This window comes from Lactuca serriola, chromosome 9, assembly GCF_051521515.1.
Source record: "Lactuca serriola cultivar US96UC23 chromosome 9, Lser_US96UC23_V15, whole genome shotgun sequence".
NCBI classification, from domain to species: domain Eukaryota; kingdom Viridiplantae; phylum Streptophyta; class Magnoliopsida; order Asterales; family Asteraceae; genus Lactuca; species Lactuca serriola.
In genome coordinates, this window is record NC_136416.1 from 16,246,130 (window position 1) to 16,256,282 (window position 10,153).

General features: G+C 28.9%; 1 pseudogene across 1 annotated transcript; it reads left to right on the forward strand.

Moving 5' to 3' along the window:
• The first annotated feature begins 1,722 nt into the window (after positions 1 to 1,722).
• LOC145075384 (glutamate receptor 1.3 pseudogene) lies at positions 1,723 to 3,505 on the forward strand (annotated as a pseudogene). Its single transcript, XR_013692421.1, has 3 exons — positions 1,723 to 2,476; positions 2,635 to 3,005; positions 3,101 to 3,505. The product of XR_013692421.1 is annotated as a glutamate receptor 1.3 pseudogene (transcript).
• Positions 3,506 to 10,153: the final 6,648 nt, after the last annotated feature.

The window sequence follows — 10,153 nt, forward strand, 5'->3', positions numbered from 1 at the left end:
ATTAACTCTACTAGTCTTGAATGTTGGCCCATTTATGTAGTCTTCAATATCTTTCAGCCATAAATCTTCGTCTCTCAAATTTGGGAACAACCGACTTCGTAATGCAGATTTTGTTTTGTGTGTTGTATTGATTACATTAACATAAGGTCCAAATCTCAAACCGCTAATCAAACAAAATTCGGTATCACCATATTCCACCATCCTATCTTGTAACTCGAACCGAAACCTCCTAGCCCTGGCTACCAGCACATCACGAACCCCATGCAACATCATCAAATTACAGAGCATCGGGTCACCATTTGGGTTGGGCATACCAATGAAGATCCCAAACGGTGTCTCTCGAAATAATTTGAGTCGCCTACTATTTAGTTTTGGAATGAACTTCCTCAATATAGTGCCCATCACCACTTTAAAAATTAACTCTCCAGGCCATCCTCGCATACTAAGTTGCAAAAGATAACACACACACACACACACACACATATATATATATATATATATAGAAAAGTTTATTATAAAAATTACAAGAGAAATTTCGTAGAATGACCACAAGATCGGCAGAGGGTGCTTTGCGGATCAATTAAAGCTTATGAGAATCGATTCATACCTCTGCGGAAATGAGGTGACGTCGTTTTTTTGGGGGGATTTTAAGGATCCGCAGAGGTGTCTTTGCGGATCTTCTATTTGCACTGCATATATATATATATATATATATATATATATATATATATATATATATATATATATATATATATATATATATATATATATATATATATTCAGGTTCATTTGAAACCATTCTAATTGTGTGAGACCGTGAGACCAAATCTAACAATAATTTTAAAATGCAAAATAAATGGAAAAATCCAAAAATTCTTTTTTTTTTAAATATTATTTTCGGAACTTGAATTAACTAAAAAAAACATAAAAAAATAAAAAATAAATAAAAATAAATCCTGTTTTTTTTTTTTTTTTGAAAAATACGTGAAATATTCTAATAGAATATTACACTAACATATTCTAAAAAATAATTTTAAAATACAAAATAAATAGAAAAATCTAAAAATTCTTTTTTTAAATATTATTTTCGAAACTTGAATTAACTAAAAATAAAAAAAAATCCAGTTTTTTTTGAAAAATATGTGAAATATTTTAATAGAATACTACACTGTACATATTTAAAAAATAATTTTAAAATGCAAAATAAATGGAAAAATCCAAAAATTCTTTTTTTAAATATTATTTTCGGGATTTGAATTAACTAAAAAAAACAAAAAATAAATAAATAAATACGTCTCACGGTCTCACAAAATTAGGCCGTCTCACATGAACCTAACCCTATATATATATATATATATATATATATATATATATATATATATATATATATATATATATATATATATATATATATATATATATATATATATATATATATATATATATATAATAAATATGCTAAAAAGATCCAAATCCATTTTGATCCTTGCTTAGAATTAGCCTTTATTTGACCCGTTAGCCAATCTATCCTTTTTCTAAGGGTTCGCATTGATGCTGATAGCTCTGACAAAATTAATAGACTTATGTTCCCAATTTAAAGGACGAGGATTTTTCTCTTTAGTCAATGCCAATATTTTCATGCATGGCGGCATAACACGATCAAAATCCAATGTCAACAACTGAGCTTTCATGAGTTCGTATGCGTTTCCTATTTGTTTAATTATGTACTTGTTTCGACAGGACTCCGTTTCTATATGCACTCTTGTAAAAGTTTTACTGTGTCTTGCTGATGAACCCAGGGCTGCAGGAAACTTAAGCACTGTGTTGCCAATGTCGAATTATTGCAGGTTATTTGGAATTCTAATATTGATGTTGCTTAGCTTTCAAAGCCTTTTAACAGCACATGCGACTTCAATCTTTTTAAAAAGTTTGAAGCTACAATCGAATGGCAAGAAGCTGAGAATTCTCGTTCCAGATTTCGGCACATTCCCGAATTTGGTACAACTTACTATTGATCCAAGAACAAATGAATCGAGTGCGAGTGGATTCTGTTGGGATGTTTTCAATGCTGCATTCAAGGCCATAGACTATGGAGTAGGGGTTGAGATTATTCCATACCCTTATAAGGATGGACGTAGTTACAATGATTTAATCGACAAAGTCTCTCTTATGGAATATGATGCTGCTATTGGGGATATAACCATCACAGCAAATAGATCTCTTTATGTTGACTTCACATTGCCCTTTACTGATCTGGGAATAGGCACACTAGCCCAAAACTCCAAGAAAAACATCTGGATCTTCTTAGATCCTCTTAGTGCAGATCTTTGGACCATAAGTGCTTGTTTCTTTCTCTTTTTGGGATTTGTTATTTGGTTTATTGAACATCGTACCAACGAAGAATTTCAAGGTTCACCAACGCAGCAAATCGGAACAACTCTCTGGTTTGCGTTTTCGACCCTTGTTTATGCTCACAGTAAGCTCTCTAACTCTTTTCTCTTATCTCATTTTACTTAAAGATTTTATATTCTTGAACATTAGTATATATCAATCTTCACCTTTGTAATTAACAAATACTCACAAAGCATGTACCATAGATCTGTTGGAAATTGAGTTGGTGATTGGAAACTGCAGGGGAGAAGCTGCAAAGTAATCTATCAAGATTCGTGGTTACTGTTTGGGTTTTCGTAGTGCTTGTTCTCACGTCAAGTTACACTGCAACATTGAGTTCACTTTTAACAGTACAACAGATTGAACTGAATGAGAGGTCTATCGGATTCCAGGGTCTTTCGAACATAGGAGGAGTTGTCTATAACAATTTGAACTTAGCAGACACCAAATTTGAGACGCTATATACACCCGAGGCCTACGTCAATGCATTAACAAGTGGAAGCGTTGATGCAATCGTTGACGAGATCCTTTATCTCAAATCAGTCCTTGCAATTTATCCGGCTGCTGACTTCTCCTTGATCGCTACAGCATCCACCACTAACGGTTTTGGCTTTGTCAGTGTTCTCTAGCTAATCCTTTTGGCTTCTTCCAGTTCCATAACTCCACACCGATGATCTCGTTTCCATGTCTAATATAGTTACTTTTGCAGGTGTTCCAGAAAGGTTCACCCATGGCTGGAGAGATGTCGATTGAGATAACAAAGATGCGAGAAGAGGGGACATTGAAAGCATTAGAGGATAAATGGTTAAATCGTGAATCTGCAGTGACGTTAAAGGATTTTTCTTCCCCTTCACCAAAAATCTTGAATCTTTACGGGCTTCGAGGCCTTTTTCTTATAAGCGGTGTATCAATGGCGCTAGCGCTTTTGGTTTCGACGGTTGGTCCTGTTAGTAAAAAATGGAATATCAAAAATAAGATGAAGATACTATGGTGTATCTTAATAAGATCTCCCGAAATACACGCAGACAGTGACGTGGAATCAACAGTTTGATTTTATTTGATTTGATTTTATTTTTGTATCAAATATATATATTTTTGATTACTTTTTTGGATCTCCTTTGTTATATATTAGGTGTGAGACTCATATATTACATTAGTTTATTTAAAAAAATTAAATATTAAATTTTAACAATTTGAAAACTTCGAATTTATAAGAAGAATGAAAAAATTTTGAATTATTAAAATTAAGGAAGCTTTAATGTATTGAATACATTGCATATATAAACTCTTTCTAATAAATACCTTACATATATATTACCTTACATATTAAATGTGAAATTTTAATTTAATAAAATGAAAAATACAATAAAATGACAAGTGGAAAATAGAAAATTTAAAAAATCTAGAAAATGTCATGTGTCCAAATAAATGAGAATATGACATGTGGCAAAAAAAACCTCATTTATTATAGTAGATTTTCATTAATAATCATAGTTTCATAATTTGAAAGTTTAAAGGACATTATTAAATTCACATGGCAAGATTCCGACCAATATCATCATTAATAAATAAAGAACTTTTTCCAACATATCACTACTAGAAACAGGGGTTTTAGAGACGGACGAATCCGTCGCTATTCCGTCGCTAAAGGACATTTGCGACGGATCAGCAACAAACATACTATGTAGCCATTTAAGGTGTGGCTAATAAGTTAGCGATAGATTTAGCGACAAATTACTTTTTCCTTGCGACGAACTTAGCGACGGATCATCCATTGCAAATTCGTCACTTAATACAAATTTTTAGGACTTCAGCGACAAAACTCAATACAATTAATCCGTCGCTGATCCGTCGCAAAACTCTATTCCATGTTTTTTTTATATTCCGTTGCTGATCCCTCGCAATTTAATATATGATTTTTTTTTTCTTTTCCGTCGTTGATTCCTTGCAAATGAGTAATATCAATTTTTTTTTTTAATTTTTATTTGTATTACAAATCTAAAACAAAAAATAATTATACAATCCCAAATCAAATATTAACATTTAAATACTAAAAACATCAAATAAATGTAGAATCCAAAACCAAACATTAACATTGAAATACCAAAGTTAAACATTGATTGCTATATGACTTCAAAGTATAATATATAACAATTCTTAATTTCCTCTCATATTTTGCATTTCCAGATACATCTTTTCCATTGTTTCATATCTTCCATCCAAAAGAAGGATTGGAATGGAATTGAATTCCGATTCCTATTAACTCATTGAATTAGGCGAACGTGTTGTCCTCCTAGTTTTTGGTACATCAGGGTCTTTGCTGGAAGCATTTGTTGAAAGCAGACTTTTTCTAGTTTATGGAAAGGAGATTACTGTCTACTCATTTGAAACCAAATGTTGGACTGGAATGGAATTGAATTCCCATTCCGACCAAAAAGTAAATGGTAATATATGTTAGTAAAAGAAAATACCGTCTTCGCATACAAGATTCTTTGGAAAATGTCTTCTCTCCTGGCATTTGATTCTTTGAACATTTTTGTTGATCATTACAGAACATCTATTACACCAAATTAATAGCATTTTAGTATTTATAAAATTGAATACAACATTTTTTTTAATTAGGAAGGAAATTATAGAAATGCCCTTCTTTATCAGCACAATTGCACATATTATCTAAAGTTTATTTCATAAAACAATAAAAGTACCAGGCATCGATCATTTCGAGGAGCGAGTCTTGATATTTTCTGACCAAAATCTACATGTAAATAGAGTCATTGACTAGTCAAGTAAACGATCTTTTACAAAAAAAAAAAAAAAAAAACAAAAAAAAAAAAACGGAGTTCTCTTTTATGCCAAAAAAATGAGAAAGAACTTACATGAAATTTGGCAGTAGACTTTGGATCAAAGAAGGATTTGACTGTGTTGGGTCCAATGGATGCAGCACAAATGATGCACAAGCCTTATGGATTGCTCATAAAAAAGAACTTGATAAAACTGCCCTTCATTGACACCATCCATGTATCATCAATAAACCAATCAAAATATTTCTTTATAAACATAATCTACTCATGAATAACAAGTTCAAATGTTCCATACCTATCGAAGATGTTACACTGTGGTTTTAATCAATTGCTCTTCTAAATGATATCAGAAGCTCCCTGTTTTTTTTCAATCACAACTAAATATCAGCGACTACTAAGTAATAAACAAGATGAAAAACAAAAAACAAAATGAAAGAGGTATTACTTACTTGATCATGCCACCAAAGACATTGCCTCTATTAGGATCCTACCATTCCTTTAACAAATCTTGAATGAGTTCTTGGAGATGTTTAAAAGTTCATAATTCTAGTCCTAAAAGTTCTATGAGGTTGTATATAGGGAGTCACCAACAAACCCTGCATTGTTTAAAAGTTCATAATGCTAGTCCAATTCTCATAACAACCATATGATTGTTGGTATAACTGCAAATCTTGAAGAGTAAATTTATTTTAGAAAAAGATATATACTTACTTGAAGGTGAGTGTTGGTATAACTACAAAATTATCATACAAAACAAAACTGCTCTGGATGTAGGGATTTATGGATTCAATAATTCAATAATAATAAACATGAAAAAGGACTTCTTCAGGTAATAAGTATTCAATGTTGGTTTTTCCTAAACATGTTCAAAAAAAATTATAACTGTATTTCCAAAAATTTCAGCAATAAGCCATTGAAAATTCAAAATTTTGTGAAGGAATATTGATAAATTATGAACATGTATCACAATGCCCATCTTATAGCACTTGTTCATATGTGTGTTATGTGTTTCTGACTCGATAGCTATATTCTTGACCTAAAAGTCAAACATGGATCCTACAAAGAAGATAGGAATATAGAAGATAAGAGTATTGGAAAGAAAATACATACAAGCAATAGCAATAGGTTCGAGACATTCTGAAACTCATGATTGTTTCCGTTCAAAATTGAGCCTCTTGTTAAGTGCCTACACTCGGTACCAATTTCATATCGGTTCAAATCTAGAAAAAAAAATTGTATGCTAATTTATATAATCTAGAAAACAGAAATTGGAGTTAAGATGATAATCAACTCGAAAGCCCTACGAAAACCAAAATTAAAGAGTTGAGGAAGGTAGGGCTTAGAAAAACGAGTGGTGATATGAGCCAGAAATAAAAGAAAAGTAAGAGAGCTCTATGTAAATGCAACTTATATGATACTAGAAACCAGAATTGCAAGCTAATGAAGACTAATTTAGATTTGCTTGAGTTTACGATCCGAAGCAACAGAGGATGAACAACCATAATGAACGTCATTGGCAGGAAAACGACGAGTCATAGAGGAAGGGAGATAGACCGAGAGGAAATCCAATAAGGATGTGATCTATGAGGTTTTCTTTTGAGAGGCTTAAGTATACTTCAAAGAGGCGCATTGCAGGTGGATGGTGGTGGAGGTGATTTCTTGGGCGGAGGAGGGATTTGAGTAGACAGAGGGTCGATTAGGTCTTTGTGAGGAAATCGTTTAGGGCTTTGGGAAAAATTCAGTGGGAATGAAAAGAAAAGCGGGAATGAAAATAAAACGAGGGAAGGAAAAAACAAAGAAAGGCAGGAAATAAAAAAATGAGGCTTCTGAATTCTACGAGTGATTGGCGAGGGCCAAGAAAAAAAGGCCATTGATTTTCAACGATCCGCCGTTGTTCCCTAGCTAAAAAGTTTTAATTTGCGACGGATTAGCGAATAACTATTTTTTGTCGATAAATGTTCACCATTTTGTTGTTGATCCATCAGTAATACTTCTCTAAAATTCAATAAGTATTTTGGTCAATATATTTATACTTTCCGTCGCTGATCTCTCGATGAGCCATCAGTAATTAGCTATGGAATGAATCCGTAGCTGATTCGGTCGCTGAAGGTCATGTTTTTAGTAGTGTGTCATACTCTCATTGATTTGGCTACATGTCATTTTATGGTTATTTTCAATTAATTTTTCCACATGACATTTTGTGGTTATTTTCATTTTATTAATTTCCACATAGTATTTAAATATAATAATTACAATAAATGTAATAATAAATGCATATCAATTTCATTAATTGACTTCTTTCTAATTTCAAAATTTTCTAAATTAAAGTTTCATTAGTTTCATTTGTTTATTTATCTAAATTATTTGTTTAATTTAAAATAAAAAAAACAAAGAATTTAATTTTAATAATTCAATATTTTTCTATTTTTTTATTATAAATTCAAACTTCTCAAATGTTTAGAATTTCATATTTTTTTTCTTTAAAAGAAACATATGTAATACATAGGCTTTACACCTAGTTTTAATAATAAATTAAAACTTCCTGTGTGGCTAAATCTAGTTTCAATTTTCAGGCTGCTATATAACTTCAGGGATTAAGATACTAAGTTTATGGGAAAACTAATAGAAAAAAAAAATACAAAAATACATCTTCAACCCATATCAAATTTTTAACTCCAAATGGAGTAAAATAAATAGGATAATAGTGTTTAATCTTCAAACCTATTTCATTTTTTACCCTAAAAAATATATATTCATAATATCATTCTGGTAATTTACATAGATTGTCAAAGACACCATTTCTAGTAATTAGCTTTTAACAAATATAGATTTTATATTTTCATTAAAATAATATTCTAAATTATGTTACACATATTTATAAGAAAACATATTGTTGGTATATAATTAATTTGAATTAATTACGAATTGATTGTAGCAAAATTTATTAAATAAGATTACGCTTCGAAATCTATATTATACATATGCAATTACAGAAATATTACCCATAAATAAAAAAACTTTTTGCCACATTTTATACTCTCGTTGATTTGGTTACATGTCATTTATGGTTATTTTCAATTAATTTTTTCCACACGGCATTTTGTGGTTATTTTCATTTTATTAATTTCCACATAATATTTAAATATAATAATAACAATAAATTTAATAATAAATGCATATCAATTTCATTAATTTACTTCTTTTTAATTTCAGATTTTCTAAATTAACGTTTCATTTGTTTATTTATCTAAATTATTTGTTTAATTTAAAAAAAAAACAAACAATTTAATTTTAATAATTCAATATTTTTCTATTTTTTTCTTATAAATTCAAACTTATCAAATGTTTAGAATTTCATATTTTTTTTTTTAAAATGAACCTATGTAATACATAAGCCTTACACCTAGTTTTAGTAATAAATTAAAACCTTCTGTGTGGCTAAATCTAGTTTCAATTTTCAGGATGCTATATAACTTCAAGGATTAAGATAATAAGTTTTGGGAAAACTAATAGAAAAAAAAATACAAAAATACATCTTCAACCCGCATCTATTTTTTAACTCCAAATGGACTAAAATAAATAGGATAATAGTGTTTAATCTTCAAAACTATTTCATTTTTTTACCCTTAATATATATATATATATATATATATATATATATATATATATATATATATATATATATATATATATATATATTCAAATTATCATTCTTGTAATTTACATAGATTGTCAAAGACACCATTGCTATTAATTAGCTTTTAACAAATATAGATTTTATATTTTCATTAAAATAATATTCTAAATTATGTTAACACATATTTATAAAAAAACATATTGTTGGTATATAATTAATTTGAATTAATTACGAATTGATTGTAGCAAAATTTATTAAATAAGATTACGCTTCGAAATCTATTTTATACATATGCATTTAAAGAAATATTACCCATAAATAAAGAACTTTTTGCCACATTTCATACTATCATTGGTTTGGCTACATGTCATTTTGTGGTTATTTTCAATTAATTTTTTTCCACATGGCATTTTGTGGTTATTTTCATTTTATTAATTTCCACATAATATTTAAATATAATAATAACAATAAATTTAATAATAAATACATACCAATTTCATTAATTGACTTCCTTTTAATTTCAGATTTTCTAAATTAAAGTTTCGTTAGTTTCATTTGTTTATTTATCTAAATTATTTGTTTAATTTAAAAAAACAAACAATTTAATTTTAATAGTTCAATATTTTCTATTTTTCTCATATAAATTCAAACTTCTCAAATGCTTAGAATTTCATATTTTTTTTCTTTAAAAGGAACCTATGTAATAGATGGGTCTTACACCTAGTTTTAGTAATAAATTAAGACCTTGTGTGGCTAAATCTAGTTTCAATTTTCAGGCAGTTATTTAACTTTAGGGATTAAGATACTAATTTTTTTTGGGAAAACTAATAGAAAAAAAAATAGAATACACAAATACAACTTCAACCCATATCTATTTTTTAACTCCAAATGGAGTAAAAAAATAGGATATTAGTGTTTAATCTTCAAACCTTTTTTATTTTTTACCCTAAAAAAATATATATTCATAATATCATTCTTGTAATTTACATAGATTGTCAAAGACACCGTTTCTATGAATTAGCTTTTAACAAATATAGATTTTATATTTTCATTAAAATAATATTCTAAATTACGTTAACAAATATTTATAAGAAAACATATTGTTGGTATATAATTAATTTGAATTAATTATGAATTGATTGTAGCAAAATTTATTAAATAAGATTACGCTTCGAAATCTATTTTATACATATGCATTTAAAGAAATATTGCCCATAAATAAAGAACTTTTTGCCACATTTCATACTCTCATTGATTTGGCTACAAGTCATTTTATGGTTATTTTCAATTAATATTTTTCCGCATGACATTTTGTGGTTATTTT